Source organism: Meriones unguiculatus, chromosome 11 (assembly GCF_030254825.1).
Source record: "Meriones unguiculatus strain TT.TT164.6M chromosome 11, Bangor_MerUng_6.1, whole genome shotgun sequence".
NCBI classification, from domain to species: Eukaryota; Metazoa; Chordata; class Mammalia; order Rodentia; family Muridae; genus Meriones; species Meriones unguiculatus.
The window spans coordinates 66,749,473-66,757,576 of NC_083359.1; the positions used below are offsets into that span (position 1 = coordinate 66,749,473).

Below are 8,104 nucleotides of genomic sequence, written 5' to 3' on the forward strand. Positions count from 1 at the left end.
TTTTGTTGAAAAGGCTTTTGAAGTAGGACCTAAAAATTCCTTGGATTTCCTCAGTGCTAATAAGTGGGATCTTATAAAACTAAAAAGCTTATGTAAAGCTAAGGACACTGTCATCAGAACAAATTGACAGCCTACAGACTGTAAAAGATCTTTAACAACCCTTCATCTGACAGAGGGCTAATATCTAAAATATATAAAAAACTGAAGAAGTTAAACAACAACAAACCAAGTAATCTAATAAAAAATGGGTTTCCTAGTAAAAAGAACAGGGGCTATCTCTAGCATGAACTCAGTGGTAGGCTCTCTGATCACCTCCCCATAGACAGTATAGCCTTGCCAGGCCACAGAGTAAGAAAACCAGTTCTGATGAGACCTGATAGGCTAGACTCAGAGAGAAGGGGAGGAGGGCCTCTCCTATCAGTGGACTAGGGGAGGGGCATAGGGGAAGAACAGGAAAGAAGGGTGCAACTGGGTGGAGATGAGGGAGGGTGCCATGCCTAGGATACAAGTTGAATAAACTATAAGAAATTATAATAAAATATTGGGGTACATCATAAACAAAATTCTCAACAGAGGAATATTAAATGGCAGAGAAACACTTAAAGAAATGTTTAACATCCTTAGCCATCAGGGAGATGCAAATCAAAGCTACCCTGAGATTTTACCTCACACCCATCAGAATGTCTAAGATCAAAAACTCAAGAGATGGTGCATGCTGGAGAAGTTGTGGAGAAGGGGTAACCCTCCTCTATTCGTGGTGGAAATGTAGCCTTGTACAACTACTTCAGAAACCAATCTGGCACTTTTTCAGAAAATTAGGAATAATGCTACCTCAAGATCCAGCTATAAAACTTGTAGGCATATATTCAAAAGATGCCCCACCATTCAATAAAGACATTTACTCAACTGTGTTCATAGAACTTAAATTTGTAGTAGCTATATTCAGGAAACAACCCAGATGTTCCTCAACAGAAGAATGGATACAGAAATTGTGGTACATTTACCCAAAGGAATACTACTCAGGCATTAAAAACAAGGAAACCATGAAATTTGCAGGCAAATAGTTAGAACTAGGAAAGATCATCTTGAGTGAGATAACCCAGAAGCAGAAAGACATTTATGGTATATATTCATTTACAAGTGACTATTAGCCATCTAATACAGGTAAAACAAACTAAAGAATAGTAAGTATAGTCCTAAATAGAAAGTATAGTCCTAAAGAAACTAAACAACAAGGAGTACCCTAGGAAAGATGCTTAATCCTCATTCATAAGGACAACAGGATAGACATTGGAAGTAGGACTATACAAGGAACAAGACAGGTGCCTTCTACAGAGGACCTCTGAAAAACTCTACCCACCAAAGTATTGAAAGACATACTGAGACTCATAGACAAAGTTTGGACAGAGTGCCAGAATCTTTATGGAAGAAGAGGGAGCTAGAAATACCTTGAGGGGACAGGAACTTCACAAGGAAAACAACAGAGCCAAAACACCTGGGCCCAGGGTTTCCTGCAGAAACGGATACTCAGGGACTATCTCTGACATGAGGATTTTTTATTACCTCCTCATGGGGAACATAACCTTGTCAGGCCACAGAAGAAGATGATGCAGCCAGCCTTGATGAAACCTGATAGGCTAGGGTCAGATAGAAGGGGAGGAGGTCCTCCCCTATCAGGGGACTAGGAAAAGGGCATAAGGGGAGAAGAGGTAGAGTAGGTGGGACTAGGAGGAAATGAGGGAGGGAGCAGCGGCAGAGATACAGTGTGAATACATTGTAATAAAGAAATGAAGAAATAAAATTTAATAAAAAGAAAACATAAACTCAGAGTCCATGGAGAGCCCTAACCTCAAATTAGTAAGTGGAAAATGAAGATAGGGAGCATATAACATCCACTTATGGCTCACAGTTCGATGGACAGGCTTGTGCACTCACAAACATGCATGCTTCCATATACATTTATCTTTTTTCTCAGACCAAAACACAACCACACAATAAAAAGAACTGCTTTATTTATTAATCAATTAAAATACTTTTTCTAGGGAAAAGGTTTGGAAAAGAGGTTAGAGACGAATGAAAGTATCACATTTAGGGTAATGATCTGCCCTTTATAAATGAAGGTAAAATCTGAAGCTGTTGTTACATTTTATAACATAATACATTTCTGACAATTAAGAAATATGTATATTTTATATTCTTCACTTCAGAAAACCTAATATATTTACTCTATGGACTTGTGAGACCTTTTATAAGGCACTGAATTATTTGTCCTTTTTGGGTTTTGTTTGTTTGTTAGTTTTGTTTTTGTCTTATGTGGGAGAGTGCAGTGAACTTTAATGGTTGTATTTTATACAGTAGCTCTCCTTAGGTCACACCTGCTCTTCTGGGGATTCTGAGGCAGAAGATGTGAGGGAGATGCTCAGTGTTTGGGGCTGCTTGGAACATGGATTCCTCAGGAGACTAGCGTCTTTTGCTTGCTCTCCTGTCCTTTCTGGGGTAGATGGTTCAGGGCTCCTTATTCCTTGGAAGCCATGTAGGCCATGAGTTCCACCATCCTTTTGCCTTAGCTGTATTCATTGTCATAACAGGAAGTGAGATCTACAAAGTTTTCATTGAGGGCAATTCCAGGCCAAGCATCAAAGGTGGAAGAGTGGAGGTTACTGTTAAAGTAGCAAGAGAGAGCCTGGTCCTCAGTGTAGCCCAGGATGCCCTTTAGTGGGCCCTCAGATCCCTGCTTTACCACCTTCTTGATGTCATCACACTTTCAGCTTTCTCCAGGTGGCATGTCAAGTCAATGACAGACACTTTGGGGCTAAAAGCATGGAATGCCATGCCACTGAGCTTCCTGTTCAGCTCTAGAATGAACTTTCCCACAGCCTCGGCAGCACCATGGATGCCAGGGTGATGGTCTGGGCAGCGCCGGGGCCATCATGCCACAGATTTCCAGAGGGGCCATCCACAGGCTTCTGGGTGGTAGTGATGGCATGGACTGTGGTCAGGAGTCCTTCCACAGTGCCAAAGTTGTCATGGATGGCCTAGGCCAGAGGTTCTAAGTGTTAGTGGTACAGGAAGCGTTGCTCACAATCTTGAGTACTTGTCATACTTCCAGTGGTTAACGCCCATGAAGGCCTCTGCAGAAGGAATGAAAGGGTCTCTGCCTTAGACGTCACAACACACTCAGCACCAGCATCACCACATTAGATGTGGATGGTCTCTTGCTCCTGGAATATGAGGAGGGGCTTCCTGTTGACGACAAGCTTCGCAGTCTCAGCCTTGACTGTGCAGTTGAACTTGCCATGATAGAGTCATACTGGAATAGGTAGATCATACGGTTGAGATCAATGAAGGGTTCATTGATGGCAACACTCCCCACTTTGCCAGATAAACAAGAAGCTCTGGCAATCAGGAGCCCAACAAGGCCAAATCCAGTCACTCTGATCTTCATCATTATGTAAAAGGACAAGGCTGGCACTGCGTGAGAAGTGGCTGTGTCTGGAACAGGGAAGAGCAGGGAGCCTGTCTTCTGTTTTTATAAGATGTAATAATCTTAGCTACTCATAGACATTACAGTTTTATGTAACATACATACTAATTAGTTAGGTGGAAACAATTCCCTTACATGCTACAAACTGTTTTCAGTGACTACAGCAGTAATGCTTAATTATTAATTTTTATGTTACTGTTGCCAACATGTTATTTTAATTTCACCTCATGACTTCTTAGGCTTATTGATGTATCTTTTTGTTGAATTTATCATTTTTCATAACCTGATTTTCTTACTATCATCTAGGAATCTACATATTTTTAAAATTTTATTTATTTATTTATCTATTTATTTATTTTTTATTACAAGTTATTCACTTTGTATCCCTGCTGCAGCCCCCTCCCTTCTCTCCTCCCAGTCTCACCCACCCTCCTTCTTCTCTCCCTATGTATGTCCTTTCCCTAGTCCTCTGATAGGGGTGGTTCTCCTCCTCTTCTATCTGACCCTACCCTATCAGGTTTCATCAAGGCTGGCTGCACCATCTTCCTCTGTAGCCTGGCAAGACTGCACCCCCCAGGGGGACGTGAGCAAAGAGACTGTCACTGAGTTCATATCAGACACAGTCCCTGTATCCCTTGCTAGAGAACCCACTTGGAAACTGAGCAGCCTATAAGCTTCCTTTGAACAGGGGGTCTAGGTCGTCCATGCACTGTCCTTGGTTGGAGAAACAAATGGGCTCTGCAGATCCCCCTGGTGCAGGTTTTTTGGCTCTGTTGTTCTCCTTGTGGAGTTCCTGTCCCCTCTAGTTCTTTCTATCTCCCTCTTCTTCCATAAGGATGAGGACTGGATACAGAAAGTGTGGTACATTTAAACAATGGAATACTACTCAACAATTAAAAAATGGAATCTACATATTTAATTTTGTGGTTGACCTATGTTTTATTTCTATGTTTACTTGGCAGTATGATTTTCCAACAAAGCTATGGTTGAAAACGTATCTAATTAAGTAAGAAGAATCATGTATGTTTTGCTTTCATCTTCCTAACACATTGATTATTTTCTTTGATCCCCAACTTGTAATTTGAAGTTTATATGAAAACTGAAACTGTCCATAAAAAGAATATTAATTTTACTTACTACTCATTGATCTTTATAATATTGTTGTGGAAATATACCCTCCCTGATTCACTGAAAAGGGTGAGTTTATTTGCCTTATATAATACATATATTATACAACAATGAATGTAGGTTTACAGACATAAGAAATATATAAATGTCTGATAGAATCTTTATTTTTTTTATGTTGATACAATTACCAAGATATGCAGTCTTCCAGGTTTTCCACATTCTGTTTGGAATAGAATTCTGAGCTGTACCTAAGTCAAACAAATAAAACAAAGCAGAAAGTTTAGGTGGTCCAGGCAAGTAAGAATGGAGGTAAAAATACTGTTCTTGGGCTCTTGTTTTTTTTTTTATTTTTTTTTATTTTTTTTTTGTTAACGGCCACAATAGTTTATTTACAATTGAACTCTTTATAAGATATTTACAAGACAGCCGACTTTACACATCAGAAATGATATCAAAAGTATGAATTACAGCACAGACAATGATATGAAATGGGAAAAAAACAAAGCTGAGGTGGAGAGACAAGCAATTTCTCTTTTAATTTATTAACGCTAGCTTAAACTTTGTTAAAGAAATAAGGGACTATTTTAGGAGAACAGCAGGGCCTCTCTTTTTGTTGAAGACTGAATTTCACAGTGCTGTATCCTACGTAGGGAAAAATAAGATTCACTTCCTTACATTCTGAACACACTGTAATTTCACTCTTGGAGCTTTGCTTCAACCTCCTTCTCAACAAACCTCAACAGACCCAAAGCAAAGGAAATTTGGGAGAGGACATAAGAAAACATTAGGTCCTCAGGGAAACGAGAACCAAAGCAATAGAATCCACTAAGTCCTGCCAGATAGCACCTCATGGATTCCTCTCAGTCTAGCAAAAACAGGATCTGAGGACTCCTCTGTGTAGGGTAGAGACCTAGAGGCTAAGTCTGCTAACCCATACCCAAATTAGGAATCTGACAAATCGTGGTTATCAAGAAGAAACTGAGAGGGATAAAGAAACGAAATAAAGAGACAACTGATTGAGGTTATATTTGGGAGGAGCACGTTGTAAAGAAATATAACACTGGTCAGAGGAGGGGCACTAACCAGCTTGCCACATTAAAAAATAAAAAAAACAAAAATCTGGCCCAATTTTTCTAGATCTATCATCATCCTTAAGGTGTGAGACAAAAGCCCCTAATGGAATAAGTCCTCGTCTCTACATCCTTGCTGCAGTGACTTTACAGCAGCTTCCGTTAAAAAGAGACCATACTCCTAAGAAGATGGAGTTACAAGTGGAAACCCAAAGCCACACACAAACACACACAAAAGAGAATTAAAAGCAGCAAGATCATCCAAGAATACTATATGTACAGCTGGAATAATTCCTTTCAAAGTCAAACCCAGGGAGCACAAATAACATCTCAAAAAAGCTTTAGCAGTGGGAGGCCCTGAGGAACTTTCCTTCTCTTCCCACAATGGTAACCCCATTCTCTCATGCTCTGCGGATGGGCCAGCCACACACCCTACATACTTTGGCTTCTCCTCTAAAAGTGCTAATAATATGGGGACATATTCTCTTCAAGGATAAAGCCCCTACCTCCTAGGAGATTAGACCCCTACTTGTTTTTATACAATAGTCCTGAAGACTAACGAAAGGCAATTCCTATATAGAAGACCGAAGGCCTCAGCTTTATTTTCCTTCCAGATAGTTAACAGGGATCTTTCACTGAGACCTAAATGGCCTGGGAATGCTGTTCTGATTTTTTTTTCTTTTTTCTGTTTTTTTTTTTTTTTCTTTTCTATTTCTTTTGGGGGGGGGAGGTAACAAAACAAGGGCAAGAGATGGGAACCAAGATGGTACATGTGTAAACCTATTTCACTAAGCAAACAAAGTTCATTAGGTTCAACTGTTTCAAGATGTAGATATCTGCCAGCCGGAGGAAACGCATCCTTCCATACCCTCCCCCCGCCCCAAGTTTCTACCTCACCATCGAAGCTTGGCTAATAGGATGAAGCCCCACTAAGGAATACTTGAAAAGTGAGACAGCACAAGGACATCTATACAGATGCTGGCATGCCATCCCCAAATGACAACTGCATCGGTTCAGCACTGCAACTGGCTGGAAACTTACACCCCCAATCTCTTTTTCTAAATATTTTCTTTTGGGGGGGGTTGGGAAGGAAGTTCAGTTACCTATCAGCTAAGAAAGTGACCAGCCACCGGTCTCTTCCCACGGCTGTTATCACAGAATAGTTTTAAGAGAACTAACTTTCTGACAAACTATCCAGTTTCTTCCTCTATGAGGATGACTGCCTGGCTTCATTGCTTCGTGTTATTCCCCCTTGGGCCCCAAAGCACATGGTAAGGTCTTTTTGTTTTATTTTAGTGTAAAATCCACTACACCCACACTATTCAGAAAGTGCTCAAGGGAAGCACAGGGTCAGGGCAGGCACAGCTCCTACAGCCAGGGGTTGCTCCATCTTTGACTTGGCTAATGAAGAACACTTTACCCCTTTAGCGTAGGCAAGTAAAAAGTGACTCCTAAAATTCCCAAATCTACCATCCTACAGGATGAGCTCAAGAGCTCATTTCCCCAGAAAGGGAAAAGAAGTGACAAATAACTCCATAGTTCACAATCAGGGGCTCTTGTTTAGAACCAGCTCTAAAGACCTTGACCATTTAAATTGATGATCAGAAAAGGAGTCTAAGTAGAAATACCTTAAATTGTTTTGTCTGTGATTAAATATAAAATATTATATATGGAACATAATTTATTTTTTGTTTCTTGTTTATTTGAAAATGTCCATGTCATTTTTATATTAGGTCATAGTTATTAATCTACATGGACATAGCTTTGATTTTGCATAATTGTGTTTTTACTACTAGATTTTGGGGAAAAAAGTAATCACTGAGGTAGAGAAATCCTAAAAGATGAATTAAATTGGTTTTTATTGGACTTGTAGCAGTTGGAGTTGGGGTGTCTCTGATGTATTTGCCTGAACCTGAGACCTTTTTCCTCCAACTGTGTTGCCTCATCCAGCCTTAATAAAAGAATTTATGCCTAACTTATTGCACCTTGCTATCCTGTGTTCAATTGACATTAGGGAGGCCTAGTCTTTTTGGAACAGAAACAGAATCTTGGGAGAAGGGAGATGAGAGGGGTTCTGGGAAGCAGGAAGGATGGGAAGCTTTAGTCAGGATGTACTATACAAAAGAGTAAAGAAAAAAGTTGTAAAATAGAATAAGTTTACTTTTCTTATTTACCTTACTAAGTAGACATCATGCATAAAACAATGTTAAAGAATCTCCTGGACATGTATTGTAGTCTCTATCCTTTGTCAGATACCTTGCTCACATTTTGTTGAGTTTCATGGGGTTAATTTTGATTTCTATGCTTTATACCAGGTGAAGAAAAATTTGACAAAGAGAGTGGGTAGAATTTCACTGTGAAACATTGTCTAAGCGTATAAAACATCAACATACTGCAGAATTTGAGTTGTTAGAAACAGTCT

At 39.8% G+C, this 8,104-nt stretch overlaps 1 pseudogene; it reads right to left on the reverse strand.

Moving 5' to 3' along the window:
• Positions 1 to 2,515: 2,515 nt before the first annotated feature.
• On the reverse strand, positions 2,516 to 3,448 carry LOC110564952 (glyceraldehyde-3-phosphate dehydrogenase-like; annotated as a pseudogene).
• Between the last annotated feature and the right edge of the window lie 4,656 nt (positions 3,449 to 8,104).